Raw genomic sequence first — 27,018 nt, 5'->3', positions numbered from 1 at the left:
TTTAAAGGCAGAGGTGGAGAACTGCTGTCTGAAAACAGTTTAAGTAAATAACTGAGAAAACCTTTAGGTTTCATTAAAACGGTGGTAACAATGGAAGGGCAGTGGCAGCTCTCCCAGACCAGGTTTTCTCGTTTTGTTATTAGTTGCAGCATCCAGAAGCTATTGGGCATCCCAGAATGGTTGAAGGTTTCAATACATGATCCCTAGCTGCTTTTCTGTCTGAGATCTCTGTTGATGTTGATTTCTCCTGGATTGGAAAACTGCTGTAAGGATCTGTATTTGAGTATATCTTTGTGCCAAGCGGTGTAAACCAAGAAGGTACGGTATCTATTGTTTGTGTAAGTGTTCCAACATATAAGCTATCCCAAAATGTTCTTTTCTTTGATTGTATTTTAACTAAAGCATTTTAATAGATTATATTTTGCTTAATGTTGAATGGTTTGACCAGTCACAGCAACATATCTGGAACGCACACTTCCCACCTGTATTCAAAATAAGGAAAGGTTTGTATCTAAACGGCCTTCTTAAAACATTTTGGGGGGATATGGACTGGTCCACAACGCTTGTCGCCGAGGGGTTTGTGACTGACTCCTGTAATTGAAAATTTAATGGAGGGGCTGGGGATGATTTGCTGGAGGATGTGCTGTGAGCTGCCTCAGACATTCAGGGAGAGCTGAGGATTTGGTGACCCAACTCTGAATGGAGCATGGAGACTGTGGTTACAGCATCTGGGTCTGTAACATGAACAACAAATGGAGCAGAGGCTGCATATAGGGGAAGCTTGAAACCACACAGTGAGTGTGTTTGGGGAAAGGGATCTGCTGTATCCACCTCAGGTTTTCCAGGAACAGCTTCCCAAGATTCACTTAACCCAGGAGCAGAGTGTGAGGGACACTGATTGAACAAGGAGCTGGTCACAGAGCGGTGTGACTTCCTTCAACACGACCTGCAGCTTCACACCAGGGGGAGGATGGCGCTGCCAGTGGCTGTTAGGGTCACTGATTCATTCAGCTTCTATGATCCAGAACATTCCAGGCAGGACTAGGTGACATATCCATCATTTCCCAGTATCTCAACATCAATGCCACCAGTCGGTGATGGAGGATATATATGGCGGATGAGGTATTACATTGTTTCTCCCACAACAGGGAGCTGCCGGGTCTATCCAGTATAGTGAGATACCCGTTGGTGTACATGGCATCTGCGGAGTACCCATGTCAATAGGGAGAGGTAGAGGAACTGAAGGAGCTCTCTCTCTATTAATGTTACAGTGTACCCATGCACAGTACATCATGTTGGTGAATACCCACTGTCCTGGCAGCATTCACGGCCTCTTCGTTCAGAAGCAGTCAGCCATTCCCATCCTCATCGGGTCTCCACGTAGAAATAAATGAATATATCTTGAACAAAGGCCGTCCCCTTGATGCATGTTTCAAAACACCATCCCCACCACCAATCAACAACATCAATATATTCCATGTGTACGGAGAGCAATAGGGTCGCTAGCAGTGTCTGGGAGCAAACGATCAGTGATGGAGCAAAACCTCCCATGTCTGAACGGGTTTGAGTGAACCCCCCAGTACACAGCACCATTAAGTCCTGTAATCCCTCTCCATTTCAGTAACGTATTGCCTTCCATTATTCCTGTAAATGAAATGACAGGCTATATCATGTTAAATTCCACGTGCCAAACAATTATCTATTGCCTTTACCTCTCTGAATCTATTTGCAGACTCTCCACACTCTCTTAATAATTTAATCTCTTGCTTACCACAGCGACATCACCAAACTCAGCATCTGTATATCTGTTCCATCCTCCTGATCATTAATATAGATTGTTAATAGTTGAGAACCCAGCGCTGGTCACTGTGTGACCCTACTGGTTCCGTTCTGTATAACTGATTGAGGCTGATTTATCCTGAGTGCCTGCTTCCTGTATGATACCCAGTCCTCCCCCATTCCTGTGCAACACAGTCGAAGAGTTGAATAAGAACAAGGAGCATCTGTGAGGAATCCAACCCCTTGATGAGACTGATGTCAACGCGGCCTCTGTTCCACTTGCCTGCCATCTCTTCATCCTAAAACTCTAGTCTCTTGTTGAAGATTGCGCCACATGAAAAAAAAATCCACTCCACATCTACACTTTAAATTATTTTTAGCATTTTACAGACCTCAATGAGATCTCCTTTCATTCTTATAAACTCGAGAGTATAGGCCTAAACTGCTCAATTTATCTTCATAAGACAAATACTACAAATATGGAATCAATCTAATGAAGCTCTTCTGAATTGCCGACAATGCAAATACCTCATTCTGCACGACACCCAAACTGTCCTCCAGTTGCAGCCTCACTAATGCCTTGCATAGCTACACCAACTCTTCCTACCTTTCTACTCTATCCTTTTCTAAATAAACACTGAAATTATGCTTGCCTTTCTCATTACTTGCAGTACCCACATGCAGGTTTTCTGTGATATGCAAGCAGACACCCAGATCCCTCTGCACCTAAGCACTTTGAACTTTCCCTCCATTTAGATAATAATTTGTCTTTCTATTATACTGGCCAACTTGAATAGCCCCATATTTATTCATTTTAATTTTCCTTGCCAAATGTTGGCCCATTCACCCAACCTATCCATATCGTTTTAATATCTCTTGCATTATCATTCCTAAGTAATTTCCCACCGATATCAGTGTCATCTGAAAATGTGGCATCGTATTTTCTATCCCATCAACCGAGTACAATAATACTATCGATCGCAAATGGTTGAGGCATGAGTATTGAAATCAATGGCACCCCACAAATTGCATTTGCCGAAAGAAAATGATACATTTATTCCATCTGACTACATTTTGTTGGTTAACCAATCCTCCATCCAAGCTAATAAATTACTCCTAAACCCATGTTGTCTGATCTAACCACATTCTTTTTGGAGAAGCGACATATCCGATGCCTTCAGGAAGACCAGATATGTTACATCTCCAAGATTCCCACGATCCATCTCGTTTGTGACATCTTCAAATATCTCAAGCAAACAATCCAAACACGATTTAGCCTTCGTAAAACCATGTTGACTCTGACGGATTGTAGTTTAAGTTTGCAAATGTCCTGAACAATGGATTCTAACAATTTTCCTTACATTACAATAGTTTACTGTTACATTTTACTCCCTAATGTATACCATTATTCTAAGTTCTTCCCTTTCGAAAACCTTTACATTTTCTTTGAATTCCTGTTTAATGGGCACAAGACTTGAAGAGATCTGCTCCAATTGCTGTGTAAGAGCCATGTATCACTGAATGGACTCATCATCCTGCTGATGTACAAAATCGATGAGCTGATGTCTTTCTGGTCTTCCCACGTTGTCATCTCCAAGGCCAGAATGACTTCCTCCTGTTGATGCTTTGGAGGATTGGGAGATTATGGAATCTTCCTGTTGCTGTGTAACATTTTGAGGAGCTGATGGGTCTTCTCATACTTCTCCATAACAGGTGGATATACTGAACGGTCTCCTCATGTATCCCGGAGATGGGACAGAGGAATTGATTGGTCTTCTCTTGTTCCCATATAACAGACTCGTGCCTAAATTATCTATTCCTTTCTCATGAAAGAAGTCTCAGATAGTTTTTATCCTTATCTAATTCCCTTGCAATAGGCTCGGTGGGTCTGAATGGCCTCCTGTTATCCCAGTGTAACAATCTCCAGTCACTGTGTGACCGCTTTTAGTTCCTATGTTACAGACTTGAGGAGGCTGAATGTACTGGACCTGTTGCTGTTTAGCAGGATACTGGTGCAGCATGGCCTACTGTTAGAGGGTCGAGGAGCTGATTGGCCTCTTTCTGTAAATGTATAACAGGCTCCAGGAGCTGAATAGACTCGTCCTGTTTTGATGTAACAGGTTCGAAGGCCTGAATATCTTCCTGTTGTTCCTGTGTAACAGGCTGGAGAACGGAATGGATTCCCCCACTATCTGTGTAATTCGCTTCACTTGTTGACTCCTCCTGTCATCTATGTTGAAATAAGATCATCCTTAATTTATGTAAAATCCAATGGCTACTGGGTCAACCTGATCATCCTTTCGTTATAAGCTAGCACCTTCATTGCAGGAATCAGTTGAGGGAACCATCTCTGAGCTGCTTCCAATATAACAACATCCTTTCTTCATTGAAGAGATTAAATCTGTACACACTACTCCAGATGTGATCTCACTAAGCCCCTGTACAGCAGCAGCAACACTTTACCAGCCTGCTGTAAGGTTCCCACCCAGGTTAGAGCAGTCTCAGCTCTCTGGGAGAATACAGAGCATTGCTGAACGATCATTGTCCTTCTCTACTTCACCAGCATAACGGGAGATCTGGAGAAATTAAAGTTTGAGAAGATCATAAATGATGTGGCGAGATGATCTCTACCATTAATCTTCCCAGAGCCCACGTCGCTCAGATTCCACAGAATCCAGTAAGGTGGAGCGCATTTGTGGGTACTGCAGTAATAATGTACTGTTTAAATTATATCTAAACTGTGTTAACCCAATTGAATGCTAATGCTGGGAAAAATGGATTTCATGACCACGTGTGAGATAGTTTACATGAACATTATGTCGAGCACTGAGCTCGAGATCAGGTTATTTAGGAATTGGTGTTGAGTGATCAGAAGAGCTAATTGAAAATTTTGCTGTAAATGACCTTTTGGGAACAGTGACCACAATGTATTGGTTTTCTTTTATGCTGTTTGAGTACACAACAGTTTTTGTTTTATTTGCAGTAACCGTTATAAATCTGAGTCATGCAAGCCATGAAGGTGTGAGGAGAAAGTGGGGACTACAGATGCCGGAGATCAGAGTCAAATAGTGTGGTGCTGGAAAAGCACAGTCAGGCAGCATACTGAGTGCAGATAAATCGATGTTTTGGGCATAAGCCCATCATCAGGAATGAAGCTTCTGGGCCAAGGGGGCTGAGAGATAAATGAGAAGGGGTGCGGCAGGGGGGAGGTAGCTGGGAATGTGATAGGTAGATGAAGGTGGGGTTGAAAGTGATAGGTGATAAAGTGAGACAAAACGCCTCATCTACTGCATCCATTAAACCCAATGTGGTCTTCTCTACATTGGCGAGACAGGAGGTCAACTTGTGGATCATTTCAGAGAATATCTCTGGGACAGCCACATTGAACAACTTCATCGCCTTGTAGCTGAGCACTTCAACTCCCCTTCCCACTCTGACAAGGACATGAGGGTCCTGGGCCTGCTCCATCGCCAAACCTGAACCACCAGAAACCTGGAGGAAGAAAGCCTCATCTTCTGCCTTGGGACTCTCCAACCACAGGGGATCATAGTGGATTCCCCATTTCTGCATTTCCCCTAATCCCACTTTATCCCACTCCAACCTTCCAAGTCAGCACCGCCCTTTTGAACGTTCCTATGTGTCCACCTTCCTTCCTATCAATCTGGTCCACCCTGCTCTCCGACTATCACTTTCAACTCCATCTTCATCTACCTATTAGATGAAAGGAGGCGGCTTAGAAAAATGCCAAGTGTTGCAGTGAGCCAGTGGATTCAGAGAGATGTAGGACCCAGGAAAGGATGACCAAGAAACTGAGAAGAAAATCAAAAAGAGAAAAAGCGTGCAAACGAAAGAAAAAACATAAAGACTGCTAAAAAGCGTCTATCAATGTATGAAAAAAATAAAAACAAGGTCAAATGTGGAACAGTTGATGCGCGTTCAGGATAATTTATTGCAGTGAACAGGGAATAGAAATCGCAGGGAAAAGAACAACTTCATCGCCTTGTAGCTGAGCACTTCAACTCCCCTTCCCACTCTGACAAGGACATGAGGGTCCTGGGCCTGCTCCATCGCCAAACCTGAACCACCAGAAACCTGGAGGAATAAAGCCTCATCTTCTGCCTTGGGACTCTCCAACCACAGGGGATCATAGTTTCTGTGTGTCTATCTCCATGGAAGAATGTCCAGAAACTCTTACAGAAATACCAAGTGACCCTGGGACTTGTGTAAGTAAAGTCTAACATCAGTCTTATCAGTGTTGGGGTTATCTTTGAAAAGAAAGCTGGCTTGATTATTTATTAATCTTACAGACTAGATGTACTTCATACAAGAATTTCAGAGGAAGCAGCAATAGACATGTTGATTGCATCGCGGATTTTCACTTTATTTTTCGACACATTCCTGAAAGGCATTTAGCCAATCTGGATAAGGCAAAGATTATTAAATATTATCCAACAGTTTAAGAAAAGATGAAGGTGGAGAGTGGTGAACTTGTCATCAGCAATCGGGTATCTGTTGGACTCGATTACAAAGGAAATGCTACTAGATATTTAGAAGGTAATAACATAACTGGGGAGTATGATAATGTATCGATGAAAGGAAAACCAGAAGTGGCAAACATTGTTTTCAAATGGTTAGAAGATGATTCTTGTGGACATAGGCAATGAAGAACCAATGGATAACGTATAGTTGATATTCATGAGCTTTTTTTTAAAGAACTCACACAGTAAGCTCATAAGAAAAGTTAAAGTGAGGGGTATTGGGAAGAACATTTGCAAATGGGAAAGTAAAAATTAGTTTACATTCATGTGAATGTAATTGGAATATAGAGGATGTTGTGCATCAGTTGCATCGAGTGTTCATGAGACTACACTTAAAGTATTGTGTATCTTTCGGAGTCCCAACCTAAGAAAGAATGTACTGACTACAGAGGAACTGCAAAAGGTATTATCCAGATTAATCCCTAAAATGGCAATATTGTCTGATGTGGAAACTCAGCCTGTGATCTCGAGTTTTAAAGCATGAGAGGTGGTTGCAGTGAAACATAGAAACATAGAGCGGACTGAATAAGAGAGGGACATAGAGAAGTACAAGTGGGCGAGATCAGGGAGAATCCCAACATATTCTACACGGACAAGTCGAACAGAATAATCAGCAAACAGTTAGTGCCCATTAGAAACCAAAGGGGCAATCTGTGTGTCAAGCTGGAGAACATTGATGGGTTGTTACATGAGACCTTCACATCTATTTTACTTGGGAGAAGGAGGAGGCAGGTACAGAATTCAAGAAGGTGGACTGGGAAGCTTTTGAACAGATTGATGTAAAATACGAGAAAGAATTTGAAGCTTTGTTCTGTATAAATTTGGACCAATCTCCATGTCTGAATGAATTGTATCACAGGCGGCTGTTGGGGGCAAGGGACGAAAGACCCTGACTAAATATTTTAATGAGAATCTGACCATAGGGGAGGTGCCAGAGAACTGGAGAACTGCTAATACGATTCCACTTCACAGTAAGGGTGGGTGAGATAGACCAGGGAACTATAGACGAGCGAGTATTAGATCACTGTTAAGGAAACTACTGGAGAAAATAGGGAAGGAGAAAATTGAACTCCAATCAGAGTCACAAGGTTTTACCAGGGATAATCATCATGACTTTATCAGAAGGAAGTCACATCCAATGGATTTGATTGAATTAGTTTGAGGAGATCGATTGTTTAGTTTTGTAGGAAGGCCTTTGGCAAAAAACCACCTTGGAAACTGAAAAATAATGTAAAATCTCACAATATGATGGATACGTTGCCAAATTGCAACGAAAATTGTCTTAGTAGCAGGAGACAGAGGGTGGTGGGAGAAGACTGTTTGTGTCACTGGAGACCAGTGTCCCCTGGTGTACCACAGGGATCAGTGCTGTGTCCCTTATTGTTTGTTTTATTCATTAAAAAAAAAAGATTTGAATGTGGAGGGGACTAGATGGAGATTGGGGGAGATGTGATAAGTAAGTGTATGTTTGACATAAAGATTGGCTGGGTGGTTCGCAGTAACGAGGAAGGCCTTAAGTTACAGGAAGATGCAGATGGAATGGTCAGATGGGCAGATAGAATGTAACCCTGATAAATATGAGGTGATGCACTTTGGGAGATGGAACCAGGCAGAGGAGGACTCAATGAATGGCAGCACACTGGGAACCACAGAGTGTGCTTCTCCATACATCCCCGAATGTGACTGGAAGGTTATTGGACTAGTTAAGAATTGGACCTTGTGTGTTGTGTTTTCTAATCAGGGCGTAGATTATAAGAGCAATACAGGGCTTTGCTTCGTATGCAGTACTGTATGTAGTGCTGGGAGCCACATTCCAGGAAGGATGTGATTGTACTTTAGAGGGTGCAGAAGTGATTCACCAGGATGTTCTCTGGGATGGATTATATCAGCTATGGAGAGAGGCTGGATAAGCTCGGGTTGTTTACTTTGGAGCAGATAAAGCTGAGGGGCCCGTGATTCAGAAGGATAAGATTATGAGCGACACGGACAGGGTGGATAGACAGCAGCTGTTCCTTTTAGTCAGAGGGTCAAGAATAAGCGAGCACAATTTTAAAGAGAAAACTTTGAGGTTCAGAGAGGATTTAAACTTTTTTTCACCTAGAGGGTGTTGTGTTCTGGGATTACTTCCTGAGAGGGGAATTATCACGGGTAACCTCACAATCGTTAAAAAGTACTTGGGCAAGCACTTGGAAATGTAATAACATTTTAGGCTATGGGCCTGCTGTAGGGAAGTGGGACTAATATAGATCGTGCTGTATTTCTCTAGGCACAGAGTTTATGCTCCTGTGTGTGTATGGTGTGGAAGGTCAATTATTAAGCAGTTTAAGGCAGGAATTGATGAGTTTCTGAAGAGTACATTCACAAGGGTTATAACAGTAAACTGTAATAACTTGTTAAATCATGTCAATGTGAGAAATATGAGAAAACAAGTGCAGTTCCCTTACAGTTTGATACCAGAGAATGGAGAATGGGGAACACGGAAATGGCAGAACCACGAAGCTACTACTTCAGTTCTGTCTTCACAGAACTTTCTAACAATACAAGGAAAACCAAGTCTGGTGTGGGAAAATGATACAGTACATTGAACATAGAACATAGTTAGGAAATGGTTTAGGAGAAATTATTGGGTCTGAAAGTAATGGCCATAGACAACACTAACATAATTTTTGAAATGGGAATTATGCTTGAGAAACAGAGTGGGAGACAAATGAAAGAGAAGCAATGGATGTTAAACATTTTGATTTTTAGAAAAAAATTGGTAAAGCTCCAAGCCCAACTTGCAAAATCAAATCTTAGTGGATTGGGGCTAATGTATGGGCATGTTTCTAGAATGGGACAGCTGGTAGGAAACAGTGAATAGAAATAAACAGACTCGTCAAGCAACGGCCTGACATTGTCTGTAAGGTATGATTCTGTAAGGTATAAGTCCTTCCACATCTAGTCAAGAAACATTGGGGACAATTAAACAATTCACTGGAGGAAGAGATTCCACAAATAACCCCTTCCTCTATGATGGAAAAGCCCAGCACGTTAGTGTATAAGATAAGGCTCATTTATTCGCAACAATCTTTAGTCAGAAGTACTGAATGGATGATTTATTTCAGACTATGTCCCAGACTCCCCATCACCTTCCCCGGATACCTCCTGTCTGATCAGCAGGACGGATACAGCAGAGGTGGCGGCACATTGGGATACAGTTGAAAGGGAATTGCTCTAGGAGTTCTCAACAGTGACTCCGTATCCCATGAAGTCTACATACATTAGTTTACACATGGGAAAGAAAACGTCCTGCTGATTACCATGTACCAGCCTCTTTCAACTGATGAATCAGTACTCCTCCATGCTGACCAACACTTAGAGGAACCACTGAGGGTAGCACGGACGCAAGATGTACTCTGGGTAGCGGATTTCAATGTCCACCTCCAAGACCATCTCAGCTACAGCAATACTGATCGAGCTGGTCGGGTCCTAAAGGATATAACTGCTAGACTGGCAAGTGGTGAAGGAACCAACAAGAGGAAAATACATACTGACCACAGACTTATTACTCTGCCAGTTGCAGAAGTAGCTGTCAATGACAGTATCGGTAAGAGTGGCCACGGCATAGTCATTGTGGAGACAAAGTCACACGTGCACATTGAGAATAGCCTCCACCATTTTGGGTGGCACTATCACGGTGATTAATAGGACAGACTTCGAACAGATCTAGCAGCTCAAGTCTGGGTGTCCATAAGGTGCTGTGGTTCATCTCTCGGAGCAGAATTGTACACCACACAACCTCATGGCCTGGCATATCCCCCTCGCAATAATTACCATCAATCCAGAGGATCATCATTGGTTCAATGGAGTGTGCAGGATGGCAGGAGCAGCACCAGGCTTACCTGACAATGAGGTGTCAGCCTGGTGATGCCACCAAAAAGGACAACTTGTGTGCCAAACAGCATAAGCAATAAGTGATAGACAGAGCTAAGTCATCCCACAAGCAAAGGATCAGATCTAAGCTCTGCAGTCCTTCCACACCTAGTCTAGAAACGTTGGAGACAATTAAACAACTCACTGGAGGAAGGGATTCCACAAATAACCCCTTCCTCCATGATGGAAGAGCCCAGCACTTCAGTGTATAAGATAAGGCTGATGCATTCGCAACAATCTTCAGTCAGAAGTGCTGAGTGGATGATCCATTTCAGCCTCCTCCAGTGGTCCTCAGCAATTCAGTTACCAGTCATCAACCAATTCGTTTCAGTCCACGCGATATCCAGAAATGCTTGGAGATACTGGATACTCCAAAGGGTCCATACTCTGACAATATTCTGGCAATAGTACTGAAAACTTGTGCTCCATAACTTGCCACTCCCCTAGCCAAACTGTTTCAACACAGTTACAACAATGGTTTTTCCTGATAATGTGGAAAATTACCCCAAGTATCTCCTGTATATAAAAAGCAGAACAAATCCAATCCGGCCAAATACCACTTCATCAGTCTACTCTCGATCATCAGTAAAATGGTGGAAGGTCTCAGTGCTTTTAAGCAGCAACCTGCTCAGCAATACCTTGGTCAATGACGCCCAGTTTGGGCTCCACCAGGGCCACTCAGCTCCTGACCTCAGTACCGTGGTTCAAACATGGACAAAAGAGCTGAATTCCAGAGGTGGGGTGAGAGCGATAGCCCTTTAAGTCAAGGCTGCCTTCGACCAAGTGTGGTATCAGGGGCTTTAGCAACATTGGAATCAATGGGTATCAGAGGGAAACTCCCTGCTGGTTAGAATCATACATGACACGTAGGAAGATGGTCATGGTTGATGAAGGTCAGTCAACTCAGCTCTAAGTCTGTAGGAGTCCCTCGAGCAGTGGCCGAAAACTTCTTCAGGGCAGCATCATTAATGACCTTCCCTCCATTTTAAGGTAAGAAGTGGGGATGTTGGCCAATGATTGTACAATGTTCTGCAACATTTGTAGCTCCTCAGATACTGAAGCAGTCCATGTTCAAATGTGACAAGATCAGGACAGTATCCAGGCTGGCAAGTGGCAAGTAATATTCAGGCCACACAAATGCCAGACCGTGACCATCACCAATAAAATACAATCTAACCTGCCCCTTGGCATTCAATGGTGTTACTATCACTGAATCCCCCAGTATCAGATTCCTGGTGGGTAATCATTGCTCAGACACTCATTGGTCTCGCCACATGAACACAGTAACTATATGAACAGGTCCGAAGCTAGGAATACTGCGGTGAGTAACTCACATCCTGACTTCCAAACGTCTGTCCATCATCTACAATGCATAAATCAGAAGTGTGATCGAAGACTCCCAATTTGCCTTGATGAGTGCAGCCCCAACAACACACAAGAAGCTTTATACCATCCAGGACAAAGCAACCAGTTTGACTGTCCCTTCTTCCACAATGCTCCGCCATCAACGCTCAGCAGCAGCAGTGTTGTACTATCTGCATGCTGCAATGAAATGATTCACCAAAGATCCTCAGAGATCACCTTCCCAACTCACGAACACGTCTATCTAGAGGGACAATGGCTGCAGATGTATGGAAGTACCATCATCTTTAGGTTCTCCTCCAAGCCAGACACCATCCTGACTTGGAAATATATCACCGCTCCTTCACAGTCGCTGGGTCAGAATCCTGGGATTCCCTCCCTAATGGCATTGTAGGTCAACCACAGCAGGTGGACTGCAGCGACCAACAGGCAGCTCACCACCACCTTCTCAAGGACAACTAGGGACAGGCAATAAATGCTGGTCCAGCCAGTGACACCCAGATTCACGAAATAAATAAATAGAAATTAACAGAGGAAGGTTGCTGAGGTGTCGCTGGGATCGGTGCTTGGCGGCCAGGTGTTCACAATGCCCTTTAAACGTTGGTTTGCTGGAATCAGATACAATATATCCCAGCCTGCTGACGGCACTAATGGATGTGGGATTGTGAGTGGGTGAGGAGGATTTAAAAAAGCACCGAGAAGACGAAGACAAGTGGAGTGAATGGGTAAATACGTGACAGATGGAGAACAATGTGGATAGAGGTGACGGTGTGCCCTTTGGTGGAAGCGATAAATTGGCAGCTTACCATTTGAAAGGGATTGGTTGAAACATGTTGACGTATGTTCCTTTTTGTTGTTTCCTTCTGCATAAACATCTAAGCTTCCTGCAGCGCAGTAAATTCTGGAACCAGAAGTCAATACTAGGAATGACATTGCCACGCTGACCAGTGTAGAAAATGTGTTGCTGGAAAAGCGCAGCAGGTCAGACAGAATCCAGGGAACAGGAGAATCGACGTTTCGGGCATAAGCCGTTCTTCAAGTGCGAGCAGCAGCTAAGGTAAGACAGTTTGTTTTAAAATTACTTACCGGTAGCGGGCAGCGGTGTTTTTTTCTCTCTTGACAGAAAGAGCGGGAGCAGCAGGGGGAAGTGACGAAGACCAGAGGGGCAGCCGGGTAGGTTTTTTTCCCTTTAAAAGCGCGCAGGAGAAGAATCCGAGGCACTACAGAGGTAGTGTCTCCCACCCGCCCTCCTCCTCTAACCTAAATAATAAGACCAGTTGTGGTAAGTAGGTAAGTGCTGCATTTTGCTTGTTGTATTCTTTAGACCCAGTTTTTTTTTACAAAAGGTTACTTTCAGAGGGATGGCAGTGAAGGCAGTGCAATGTTCCTCTTGCAACATGTTTGAGGTGAGGGATGCCATGGACGTCCCTGCTAAAAAACACTTGCAGGAAGTGCACCCATCTCCAGCTCCTCCAAGACCGTGTTAGGGAACTGGAGCTGGAGTTGGATGAACTTAGGATCATTCGGGAGGCAGAGGGGGTCATAGATCGGAGCTTTAGGGAAGTAGTAACTCCAAAGATGGCAGATAGATGGGTGACAGTGAGGGGGACTGGGAGGAAGCAGCCAGTGCAGGGACCCCCTGCGGCCGTTCCCCTCAAGAACAAGTATACCGTTTTGGATACTTGTGGGGGGGACGACTTACCAGGGGCAAGTAACGGTGCTCAGGTCTCTGGCACGGAGCCTGTCCCCGTTACTCAGAAGGGAAGGGTGGAGAAGAGCAGAGCAATACTAATTGGGGACTCGATAGTTCGGGGCACAGATCGGAGGTTTTGTGGGAACGAGAGAGACTCACGTTTGGTATGTTGCCTCCCAGGTGCAAGGGTACGTGATGTCTCTGATCGTGTTTTCCGGGTCCTTAAGGGGGAGGGGGAGCAGCCCGAAGTCGTGGTCCACATTGGCACCAATGACATAGGTAGGAGGAGCGCTGAGGATGTTAGGCAGGCTTTCAGGGAGCTAGGTTGGAAGCTCAGAGTTAGAACGAACAGAGTTGTTGTCTCTGGTTTGTTACCCGTGCCACGTGATAGAGAGTCGAGGAATAGGGAGAGAGAACAGTTAAATGCGTGGCTACAGGGATGGTGCAGGAGGGAGGGATTCCGGTATTTGGATAATTGGGGTTCTTTCTGGGGAAGGTGGGACCTCTATAAACAGGATGGTCTACACCTGAACCTGAGGGGCACCAGTATCCTTGGTGGGAGGTTTGCTAGTGCTCTTGGGGGGGGGGGGGGGTTTAAACTAACTCTGCAGGGGCATGGGAACCCAGACTGTAGCTTTAGGGTGCAGGACCTGGAGTGTAGGGAGGTTAGGAACATGGCATCAATTTCAAAGGAGGGTGCCTGTAAACAGGAAAGTGGTTTGAAGTGTGGATACTTCAATGCAAGAAGTATACGAAATAAGGTAGGTGAACTTGCAGCGTGGGTTGGTACCTGGGACTTCGATGTTGTGGCTATTACGGAGACATGGGTAGAACAGGGACAGGATTGGCTGTTGCAGGTTCCAGGGTTTAAATGTTTTAGTAGGGTCAGAGGTGGGGGTAAAAGAGGGGGAGGTGTGGCATTGCTTGTCAAAGATAGTATTACAGCTGTGGAAAGGACGTTGGATGAAGACTCGCCATCTGAGGTAGTTTGGGCTGAGGTTAGGAATAGGAAAGGTGAGGTCACCCTGTTAGGAGTTTTTTACAGGCCTCCTAATAGTCCTAGAAACGTAGAAGAAAGGATTGCGAGGATGATTCAAGAGAAGAGTGAAAGTAATAGGGTGGTTGTTATGGTGGACTTTAACTTTCCTGATATTGATTGGGAAAGCTATAGCTCAAGTTCGTTAGATGGGTCAGTGTTTGTCCAATGTGTGCAGGAGGGTTTCCTGACACAATATGTAGATAGGCCAACAAGAGGTGAGGCCATACTGGATTTGGTTCTGGGTAATGAACCAGGCCAGGTGTTAGAATTAGAGGTAGGTGAGCACTTTGGGGACAGTGACCACAATTCGGTGACCTTTACTCTAGTGATGGAGAGGGATAAGTGTGCACTACAGGGCAAGAGTTATAGATGGGGGCAGGGAAATTATGATGCTGTGAGGCATGACGTAGGATGTGTGGCCTGGAAAAGTAAGCTTCAAGGCAAGGGTGTAATTGATATGTGGAGCTTGTTCAAGGAGCAACTATTGAGTGTCCTTGATAAGTATGTGCCCGTCAGGCAGGGAGGAAAGGGTCGTGTGAGGGAGCCGTGGTTTAATAAGGAATTGGAATCCCTTGTTAAATGGAAGAGGGCGGCCTATGTAAAGATGAGGCGTGAAAGTTCAATTGGGGCGATTGAGAGTGAAAAGGTAGCCAGGAAGGACCTGAAGAAAGAGCTAAGAGCAGCAAGGAGGGGACATGAAAGGTCCTTAGTTGGTAGGATTAGGGAAAACCCTAAGGCTTTCTATAGGTATGTCAGGAATAAAAGAATGACTAGGGTAGGAATAGGTCCAGTCAAGGATAGTAGTGGGAAGTTGCGTGTGGAGGCTGAAGAGACTGGGGAGACACTGAATGAATACTTTTCGTCAGTATTCAATCAGGAACAGGACATTGTTGTCAATGTGAGTACTGAGTCACAATTAAGTAGAATGGATGGCTTTGAGGTATGTAGAGAAGAGGTGTTGGAAATTCTGGAAAGGGTGAAAATAGTTAAGTCCCCTGGGCCTGATGGCATTTATCCTACGATTCTCTGGGAAGCAAGGGAGGAGATTGCAGAGCCATTGGCCTTAATGTTTATGTCCTCGTTGTCTACAGGAGTAGTGCCAGAAGATTGGAGGCTAGCAAATGTGGTTCCCTTGTTCAAGAAGGGGAGTAGGGATAACCCTAGTAACTATAGGCCGGTGAGTCTCACTTCTGTTGTGGGCAAAATCTTAGAGAGAATTGTAAGGGATAGGATTTATGAACATCTGGATAGGAATAATGTGATCAAGGATAGTCAGCATGGTTTTGTGAAGGGCAGGTCGTGCCTCACAAACCTTATTGAATTCTTTGAGAAGGTGACTAAGGAGGTGGACGAGGGGAAAGCAGTAGATGTGGTGTATATGGATTTTAGTAAGGCGTTTGATAAGGTTCCCCATGGTAGACTACTGCAAAAAATACGGAGGTATGGCATTGAGGGTGAGTTGGAGGTTTGGATTAGGAGTTGGCTGGCTGGAAGAAGACAGAGGGTAGTAGTTGATGGCAAAGGTTCATCTTGGAGTGCCGTCACTAGCGGTGTTCCGCAAGGATCTGTTTTGGGACCATTGCTGTTTGTCATTTTTATAAATGACCTGGAGGAGGGGTTAGAAAGTTGGGTGAGCAAGTTTGCGGATGATACGAAAGTCGGAGGAGTTGTAGACAGTGAGGAAGGATGTGGCAGGTTACAGCGGGATATAGATAAGCTGCAGAACTGGGCAGAAAGGTGGCAAATGGAGTTCAATGTAGTTAAGTGTGAGGTGATTCACTTTGGTAAGAGTAATAAAAAGATGGGGTACTGGGCTAACGGTCGGATACTTGGTAGTGTGGATGAGCAGAGGGATCTTGGTGTCCATGTACACAAATCTTTGAAAGTTGCCACCCAGGTAAATAGTGCGGTGAAGAAGGCATATGGCGTACTGGCTTTTATTGTTAGAGGAATTGAGTTCCGGAACACTGAGGTCATGTTGCAGTTGTATAAAACTCTGGTGCGGCCACATCTGGAGTATTGTGTGCAGTTTTGGTCGCCATACTATAGGAAGGATGTGGAGGCACTGGAACGGGTGCAGAGGAGGTTTACCAGGATGTTGCCTGGTATGGTAGAAAGATCGTATGAGGAAAGGCTGAGGCACTTGGGGTTGTTTTCATTGGAGAAAAGAAGGTTTAGGGGTGACTTGATAGAGGTGTATAAGATGATTAGGGGTTTAGATAGGGTCGACAGTGAGAATCTTTTTCCTCGTATGGAGTCAGCTATTACAAGGGGGCATAGCTTTAAATTAAGGGGGGGGGGTAGGTATAGGACAGATGTTCGGGGTAGGTTCTTTACTCAACGAGTCGTGAGTTCATGGAATGCCCTGCCAGTAGCAGTGGTGGACTCTCCCTCATTATGGGCATTTAAGCGGGCATTGGATAGGCATAAGGAGGATAGTGGGCTAGTGTAGGTTAGGTGGGCTTGGATCGGCGCAACATCGAGGGCCGAAGGGCCTGTACTGCGCTGTATTCTTCTATGATCTATGTTCTATGTTCAAGTACGCTGACCGGTGTACACAGACCCACCAAGTGGGGAGCTGCAACACTGAAAAGGATCTGGATCTCCTTGTACACCAGTCATTGGAAGCAATATTGCAGGAAAGAAAGCAGTTAAGAAAATAAATGGTGTGCTGACCTTCATTCCAGGTGGATTTGAGTCCAGGAGAAAGGGTGTCTTACTGTAGCTGTACAGGGACTTGGTGAAACATCATCTCAAACATTGTGCAGTATTGTGGGTAGTTTTGATATCCGTACCTAATAAAGGACAAACATGACATTGAGGGAGAGCAGTGAAGGATGACCAGACTGATCTCTGGTATGACAGGCTTGTTGTGGGAGCAGAGTTTGGGGTGACTGGGTCAGTATTCCATGGGGTGAAGGAAAATGAGTGGACAACTCAGTGAAATATTCAAAACTCTGACAGGGTGAGACAAATTGAAAGCGGGAATGATAATTCCCCTGGCTGGCACGTCTAAAACAAGGAGCCACAGTATTAGGTACAGACAGGCCATTCTTCATTGTGATGAGAATAAATGCCTGTACTCACTGACTGGGGAACCTCGGGAATTCTCTCGCACATGGAAATCAAGACACTGATTATGAATAAGGATTTAGAGACAGTAAAGGGATGGTGGGAGAGCAGGTGTACGGTGTGGAAATGAAGGGACAACAATCATTACATTGAGTTGGGTAGCAAACTCGATGGACCAAACGTACTACTGCACTTCCTATTTTATAGCTTCCCAAGGTTACTCACATTAACGACCATGTATATCGTGTGGGGTAAGTGCATTGAGGAGATTTTTCCATGAACTAGAATGGGGGAGGCTCAATGTGTTGTATGACCTACTCCTTTCCCGCTGTTTCTGTGCAGTCTGTGGGAAAGCTCTGTAAATGCTGTCACAAGCTCTCAGATGTTCGGAAGGCAGTCTCTGCAGGGTCGACAGGACTGTGTTCCCATTCCCTTTTCCGACACTGGTGCTGAGGCTGGATGTTCTGTCCGGTTTCATCCTTTCAGACCTCGGAGTAGTTTGATACAAATGAGTGCTCTTGCTTGGCCGTTTCAGAGACCATTGAAATGTTTATCACATGTCAGGGTCTTTGGAGTCAGTTTTAGGCCAGCCCAGGAAATCACGGGAGATTCACTTCCTAAAAGTATATTGGAGAAGGAAATTCTGTTTACAATCGATATTGGCTTCAAGGTCACTGTTATTGACCCCAGATTTTAGATCTCGATATTTTATTAATTGTTTTTAACTTCCACCAGCTGCCAGAGCATTAGCCTGGTCTGGATTAGTAATCCAGTGACATTTCCACATGGGAGCCTGTCGGAAACCACACTGAGCAGGTTATTTCTGTGCTGCTTGACGTCTCAGTCAAAAAGAACTCCCACCAATTTTACTGTCGTGATGGGACTGAGGGGGTAGTAATTGGTCAGATTGTAATTAATCCACTCGTAGGGAATGGGACATAGCTGAGTGATTTTCCACATTGCCAGGGACATGTTAGAGTTGTATCTGGAATTAAACAGCTTCCCCAGGGACATGGCTTGTTGTGCAGCACAAGTCTTCAGTCCTATTGCAGGAATGGGGTCAGGGCCCATTGCCTTTGTAGTATCTATTATGTTCAGCTATTTCTTCATGATATGTACACCAAATCGAATTGGTTGAAGATTGGCATCTGTGATTTTGTGGGCATCATGATGAAGGTGAGATGTATCATCGACTCAACGCTTCTGGCAGAGGATGGTGCAGATAAAACATCCTTCTCTTTTACACTGGTGTGCAGGTCTGTTCCATTATTTAGGATGGGAATGTTTTGAGCCCTCTCCTCCAGTCATTTGTTTAATCGTCCATCACCATTTATGACTGACTGTGGCAGAACTGCAGGGCTTCGTTCAGATCTGTTGGTCAAGTCCGGTAGCTTTAATGAGTTAGCATCAGGTTACGTTCATGTGATTCTGACTCTGACATGTTCACCTACACTCGTCACTGAGCCATAGATAGTGTTGATGGTAATGACAGACTGAGGTGTTATCCTGGGCAAAACGTTACAGGTTGTGGTTGAATGCAGGTCTGCCTCTCCTGCTGCTGTGGTCTAAGGCGCTACATGAATACGCAGTTTCGAGCTGCAATACCTGCAATGCAAATCTGCTGTCTGTTCCCCAATTCTCACTGAGACCCATTCACCCATCAGCCCTGCACTCAGTGACCTAACCTGGTTTCTGATGTGGAAATACTTCCACTTTCATACTCTCATTCTGCTGAACTGTTTTGTTGTTGTGCTACCAGGATACATGAACACCAACTAGCCACCAAAAGACATGACCCACTCTCACTAGTTTCCATACATGCAGACATAGAAGGACACCACGTTGACTGTGACAACACACACTTCCTAGGACAAAGCCACGCACGGAAGTTCTTAGAAGAATGGCATTCTAACCAGAAGTTAAACATCAATAAACGCATCAATTTAGATCCTATCTACCTTCCCTTGAACAAAAAACTGGAAATGACATCACGCAACTTAAGAAACCAAGTCCTATAAATAGAAAGACACGACATACCACCAGTGCATCACCAGAGACTCTCACTGATGATGTTACCTAGTCATGGTGATGAAACATCTGTTAACAAACCTTCAAGCTGAGCGAGCTAACTTGCATACTTATAAATGGTTATTTTTCTCTTAATAGTCGAATTTGGGACTTCTCTGTCACTCATGTTTTAACAGAGTACGAGGCGAGGTGAGCTTTTCTGGGTGTGTGGTTTTAATTAACAGGGGAGTTCGATATCGCCATCATAACGGTTTGAGGGCTTGTCGGACAGGATTTGGACAGATTTGAACAGATTTGGTGTGCAAAAGGTCCCAGCAGGTTCCATCACTTGGCAGTTAGTGACCTAGATCTTCAAATAAAACAGGTGAGAAAATTCATTTAATTCGGTTTCCTTGTGGTTGGTTAAATTAAAATAAATGGCTTTTAACATTACTAAAGAGGTTCTGAGGTTTGAAGATGATTCACAAATTTGCTGACAAAGTTTAGAAAGACAAAGGAAGGGCATACTTTTAGAATTAACATGTAGATTAGAATTGGGTTTCACCAGGGACAAAAGGAAAGCTGTCACCATAATGGAGTTGGTCAAGCACTTTGGTGTATCAGAGAAGCAGGCAAATGCAATCGAGTTAGAAAAACTTAAATGGCAAGTGGAGCAATTGGAATTAGAAGATAAAGAGAGAGACAGAAAGAGGGAGAGAAGATAGCAAAAGAGAAAGTGAGGAAAAAGGAAGATGGGGAGAATTTGAAATTCAGAAGTTTGGAATTAAATAAGAAAGTTAAATTAGCAGAATGAAGATGAAGGGAGAACGTAGGGATGTATACAACTGTGTTAATACATTGCAATATTTCGTTGAGAAAAATGCCAAAACCTTTTTTATTTCATTTGCAAAATTGGCTCGGCAGATGGCGTGTCCAGTGAACATGTGGGTAATGCTAGTTCAGACTAAGATGGTTGGCACAACTTGAGAGGTATGTGCAGTGCTGTTACATGAGGGAACAAGAGATTGTGCTGATGTCAAACAGGCTATTTTGAATTGGTACTAGAAGCATATAGACAGCAGTTCAGAAATATAGAGACCGAACCAGGTCAGAGTTATGTTGAATTTGAAAGAAATAACCACAATCTTTTTGATAAATGTGTGCAGGCCTTAAAAATGGATAAGACCTGTGAGGCCCGTTGGGAGATTATTCTGCTGTACGAGTTTAAAGACTCACTTCCAGAGATGGTAAGATTTCATGTGAATGAACAGGAAGTTCAGGAAGTGAGAAGCGCAGCAGAAATGGCAGTTAAGAATGCATTGGTGCATGAGATGAAATTTAGCTTCTGGGAGGATTTTCATCCTGTTGAGGGATAGGAATTGGGAGAAGGGGAGATCCTATACTACAAAACATAGAGAAACGCACACTGGCAATAGTTTACCACCGGTGAAAAATAAGTTCAAGGGAGTTGAAAGGTGGTGAAAGGCCTCAGGTGTTCTCACAATAACGGAGCGGAACATATAAAATTACAGTACCGATGGTTTAAGAAAGGCAGTGGGAAAAGTTGTTTTCACTGCAGTAACCTGGGACACAGTGCTGGGGGTTGAAGGAAGAAACTTTGGGAAAAGATGTGGGAAAAGAGTTTAAGCCAGTAGTATTCGTGAACCTGGTAAAGGAGACCCCAAGTAGAACCGAGGAGCTGCAGGAGAGTGCACAGCCTAGGCAGGGGCTGTGTATGGAGTCAGTGCCTGATCTCTATAAAGAATTTGCCTCCGTAGATAAATCTTACTAAGAAAAAATGGGGTGTGGGGGGAGGACAAGAACTTAATTTTGCAAGATCGGGATCTGTTCAGTATCTAATAGTTGAGAAGCAAGGAGCCGGAAAGGCACAACAGATCAGTCAGCATCCGAAGAGCAGGACAATCGGCATAAACCCATCATCAGGAATGTGGCGGGGGGACAAGGGGGCTGAAAGATAAATACGAGGGTAGGAGTTGGGCTGGCAGGATGGTCACTGGGAGGGTGATAGGAAAATGTAGGTGAGAGTGACAGTGATATGTCGGAGGGGAAGGTGGAGTGGATAGATGGGAAGGAAGATGGTCAGTTAGAACTGTTAAAAAGGGCAGTGCTAAGTTGAACGGTTGGATCTGGGATGAGGTTGGGGAGGGGAGATTTGGAAATTGGTGAAGTCAACATTGATGCTGTATCGTTTGAGGGGTCCAAATGTCCTACCACCTATCCACTTCACCCTCGTCCCTGATCTGTCACCATCACCCCCTATCTGCATCTACCTATTGCCTTCCAAGCTGCCTCCCACCCAGCTCCATCCCCACCCTCCTATTTATTTCTCAACCCCCTTCCCCCTCCCTTACCCTCGACTTTCCTGATGAAGGACCTATGCCTGAAACGTCAACTCTCCTGCCCCTCGGATGCTGCCGACCTGCTGTGCTTTTCCAGCCCTACACATTTCAACTCTGATCTCCAGCATCTGCAGCCCTCACTTTCTCTCCGCCTCCAATAGTAAGAGATGGAATGTTTTTCACTCTTTCTGACATGTTACTCAACAGCGTGATAATTTATGGAATGGGGACAGAAATTAAGCATTCCCTGTTTAACATTAGGTTGGAGTGCCAAGTCAAGGTTGGAGAAGTAACAGTGAGATTGAGTGACAGGGTGTCAGTTCCAGGAATGCAGTTTGTTCTTGGGAATGATTTAGCAGGATCCAAGGTAGGAGAGGCACCCCTTGTGGTGGTGAAGCTAAAGTAAGATCAGGGAACAGGGGAATTAAAAGAAAAATACTCAGGGATTTTTCCAGACAGTGTAGTAAAAAGATCCTACTGTCATAAGTTGTAACAGGGAAGGAAAACCGAAAGAAAAAAACAAAGGAGTTGATGCACGGAAGACTCAGTCTAAAGCATTTCTAGTGGCTGGAATGCACAAGGACGTCGTTAATTTTTATTGTGCATGTCATACATTCCAAATGGTAGGTACGTCACAGGCAGTAATAAAACCAGCACCGTTGTTGACAATTCCTGTATTCGAAGAACCTTTCATGTGGGTTATGATTAGTTGTGTAGCCCCCCTTTCCAAATTAAAGTGGAAACCAATATCTGCTGATCATAATGGATGTGTCCATCAGATTTCCAGAGGCAATTCCATTACGGAGTGTGAAGGCAAAAGGGGAGGTGGAGGAGTTGGTAGCTTTCTTTACTCATTGTGAGCTACGCAGTGTCATTCAGTCAGACCAAGGGTCTCATTTTACCAATCAGCTGTTTACAGATATCTTGGATAGCTTTGGCACACAGCAGTTTAAAACAAGTGCATCGCATCCCGAATCCCAAGGAGTCTTGGAAAGTTGCCATAAGATGCTGAAGACAATATTAACGGCGTACTGTCAGAATTACCCGAATGATTGGAATAAAGGTGTCTCATTATATTGTTTGCCATGAGAGATGCCCCAAATAAATCTACTCACTTTACTTCCTTTGAGTTAATATTCGTATATGAAGTGAGAGGTCCTTTGAAATTAATTAAATATAAATTGACAGGACCGAAATCGGAGATCTCACACTTGGATTATGTATTTGAGGTGAGGAAGAAATTAGATGGAGTAGGTGAGTTAACTAAACAGCACCTGAAGAGGACACAGCATGGAATGAAGCAGGTGGCAGATAAAAACTCTGAAACTTTGACGATTTCCCTTGGGGATGACGTGTTAGTATTACCACCAGTGGTAGGAAATCCCTTCAAAGCCAGGTCTAGTGGCCCCTTTCAAATTAAAATAATGTTGAGTCAGTTCAACTATGTAGTAAAGATACCGGAGATGAGAAAAAAAAGTTAGAGTAGGTCATGTGAATGAATAATGCTCCAGACACATTTAAGACTCAGGAACAGAGTTGTGGCCAGATGTACAAATTGTGTATGATGTAGTGTTCTTTAGCAAGTGATTGAAAGCTCACGTGTTACAGTTGGCAGACCGTGTTGAAAGATTACAAGAAGCAAACCTGGTAATAAACTTAAAGAAAACAGAAATCACCAGGCCGCTGATTACTGTCCAGCCTCTCCTCCCCATTGACAGTGTCTGCAATCTGTCCCTCCTCCCCCAAACCACACAAGGCAACCCAAGCTCAGGGTCTTTGTGAAACTCAAGGGCGGAGTGTGCAGGCATCCTGGAGACCGGGAGGATATTTTAAAGGGGAAGAGTGAGGAGGTGGTAATATCACACACTGGGCTGAGGGGTGGCAGATGGAGTTTAGTTTGGATTAATGCGAGATATTGGATTTGGTAAATCAAACAAGAGCAGGACCTATACAATTAAAAGCAGGGCCTTTGGCAGTGTTGGAGAACAGAGACCTAGGCTGTCAGGTATAATGCTTTAAAATTTGCATCTCAGATAGTTAGTATGGTAAAGGAGGTGTTTAACACACTTGTCTTCATTGGTCAGACCTTTGAGTATTGGAATTGGGACGTAATGTTGAAGTTGTACAAGATATTGGTGAGGCCTCTTCTGGAATACTGTGTCCAGTCTAGTCATCCTGCCCGCTCATTCCATAGGCACACCACCCTCTGGGTGAAAAAGCTGTCCCTTTGGTCACTTTTAAGTGTTCCCCTCTCACCTTAAACCTGTACCGTCTAGTTTTGGTCTCCCCACCCATAGAAAATACCTTGATTATTCACTTTGATATTACTGACGTTGATATTATTAAGCTGGAGAGGATTGAGCAGACAGAAACCTGGATGTTGTTGGGAATGGAGGGAGTGAGCAATAAGGAGAGGCTGAATAAATTGGGACTCTATTCAATGGAGAGTATGAGATTAAGGGGTAACTTTACAGAGGTTTATAAAAATAATGAGGGGTACAGATAAGCTGAAGGGCTGATGTCTTTTCCCTACAGTTGGGGATTCAAAACTGAGGGATGAGGAAAAAGATTTACAGAAGTCATGACAGGTAATTATTTTCGTCAGAACCTGGCTTATGTATGGAATGAAGTCCCAGAGCAAGTGGTGAAAGCAGGGCCAGTTACAATGTTTGAAGGACATTTAGATCAGTCCATGGATAAGACATCAGTTTGGATGGTGCTGTGAGCAGCTGCCCTCTCCCTCCCCCTCTCTGAATGAATCGCTGTTGGTTTTCACCCTCTGCCAATGCCGGTGCAGTGGCGTGGGGAGGCCAGCAGAGGGTGGCAGTGCATTAATTTTAGCGCCACAGAGACAGCCAGACTTGCCCCACATAGAGACACACAGATACACACACACAGGAATTGTCAGGGTGCGGCGTGAAGCTTATCTGGTAACTTAAACTAAACATAAAGAAATGTTCAATTTGCCTCGTAAAGTGTTAAAATATGAGGGACAGAGAACACCCAAATTCCACTGTTTACATAATAACATCAATTTATTTTTTAACTCTGAAAGTGAACATTTTACATCAAGCATTCTGAATTCTGAGACCCCCTTTCTCTTAACTGCTTATTCCCCCACTCCAACTCTATAATGATATACTCTTTCAATAAGACACTTATTAAAATTGCACTCATTTAATTTCAAAATCACACAGAAGCTGTTGTTTGTGTGTCTCCTTGTGGCCATGGATCTCCCTGGGTCATCTTCTGTCTTTTTACTGCGAATATGTTCCATATGAAAAGGTACCTTTGATAGAGAGTGTTCCCTCTTCTCTTGGATCTGTGTTGATGGCATTTACTCTGTCTGCAATTTTCTAAATGCCTGCATTTTTAATATGCACAACGTCGGGATCATCTCATTGGTTCAACTTCCGAAAACCAAGACATTCAAACTTGATTTGGTTTTAGTTTCCTGGGGCATAATTTAAACTGATTGGTAAAATTCGAATTGTTGTCCAAGGAGCAACCATCTCAGGGATCTATTTCACACCCAAATGTGACATATTCTAGTGGTCTTTCACACTCTGGGTGGGACATCCTCTCATATCACAGATGTTTGGAAGCTCTCAGTTCAGAACAGCTTTCCCTCTCTCTTAAAGGTAAATACACACTTTCGACTTCATGACATTAATGCCCTGATGTTAACACAGAAACTTGGAGCCAATCTGGATTTCTCTTCTCTATGGTTTGTCAATATTTCATTCACTCCGTCTGGTTTGTATCAGGATTTTTGTTGCTCCATTGACAGCATGTCACTATTCGACTCTGTCCGTGGGAATATAGCGGTATTTGACTTGCTCACACCAGTGAGTGTTGCAGAATTTCAGTTGTTGCATGGGAACTTTGACGGTATAACAATCTCAGTGTTGGTAGATGGCACCAAACCTGGAAGAATTCTAAGTCTATGGAGGACAGTGTGGAACTCTAACAGGACAATCACACGTTGGTGTAGTGTTCAGGTTTATGGCAGATGGGGATCGATGCAGAGCAGTGTGAGGTGATGCACTTTGGTAAGAAAGACAATGAAAGACAGATTAAAACAGGCTGTGCCATTATAAAGGGGCTGCAGGACAGAGGGCGCTGCGTGTATATGAGCACAGATTGTTGAAGATGTCAGGACAAGTGGGGAGGGCAGTTACGATCACAGATTAGTTTCACTTTCTGAGCTGTTTACAGGAGGAGGTGTGGGAGGGAGCCTCCGTGCTCCCTTCCTGGGAGGTGGTGGTGACAATGTGTTGTGAGCCCACCCTCCTGCCCACCGAGACCGTGGGGATTCCATTCCAGCTCGACACTAAAGGGAGATGGCATCAGGGCCACGGCTTCTAAGTTGTGCCGGGGGGAAACGGAGCTGCCAGTGGGTTTAAAGTGAGAATTAACCGTCACTGAACATTGCTTCTTACTCGGTCGGTGGGACGTGGATGTTTCAGAATCTCCACAAGAGGCGTCCCGGTCCTCTCCGGCTCGTACCAGGGTCCTCCCCACATGGCGGGGGGAGGGGGGTTAGGGAACGGATATCGGGCATTCCACCACCCGGATTGACCCTTTCTGTCTATTCCAGGCTGTTTCTCCTGGAATGGGAGAAAGGGAGGGCTGGAGTCAGCGTCGGGTGGGTGGCCTTGCTCTTAGTGCTGGTGTAGGTGGGGGACGGTGTCATGCTGAGGTGTCCACAGTGTTGTATACATGCAGCATTATTAGTGTAGGGGAGTGGGGTAAAGTGGAGGGAAGGGGGGGCGTGGCGAAGGTGCTGCATGCAGCAGTGAGAGTGGTGGAGCATGAGCCTTGTTCTGGGTCAGTGCTATAACAGATATACAGTGAGTGTGAGGGAGCAGAGAGAATACAGTGACCCTTATCCTGAAAGAGCGGGGAAGGTTATTGAAGCTTGTCCTGTTTTGCTGGGCATTTCTTCAGACCGCAGATACTGCACTGAGCTGGGTGGTGAGCTCAGACCATGCTCGGTGGGTCTGGTGGTGTGGCCTCCTCTGGAAAGAGAATGGTCTCATTCAGTACTAGCTCATCCACCAGCACCTCCGTGCCCATGTCGACAAACCGCGGTGTAATTGCCCATGACCTGCCATGCTCGACGTAAACTGTGCAGGGCAGCTCCGAACTGAGAAAGCTCAACCGTGTGCCCATTGGCCTTTTAAAGGTGGCACCAGTGCCAGGGCCAGGAATCACAGAATATCCAAGGGCATCCGGGCGATGGTGAGTACCACC

The sequence above is a fragment of the Chiloscyllium plagiosum genome, unplaced genomic scaffold (assembly GCF_037043375.1).
Source record: "Chiloscyllium plagiosum isolate Xiang-an unplaced genomic scaffold, Cpla_swu_hap1 HiC_scaffold_40, whole genome shotgun sequence".
Taxonomy (NCBI): Eukaryota; Metazoa; Chordata; class Chondrichthyes; order Orectolobiformes; family Hemiscylliidae; genus Chiloscyllium; species Chiloscyllium plagiosum.
Note: the sequence above shows the minus strand (reverse complement) of the source record.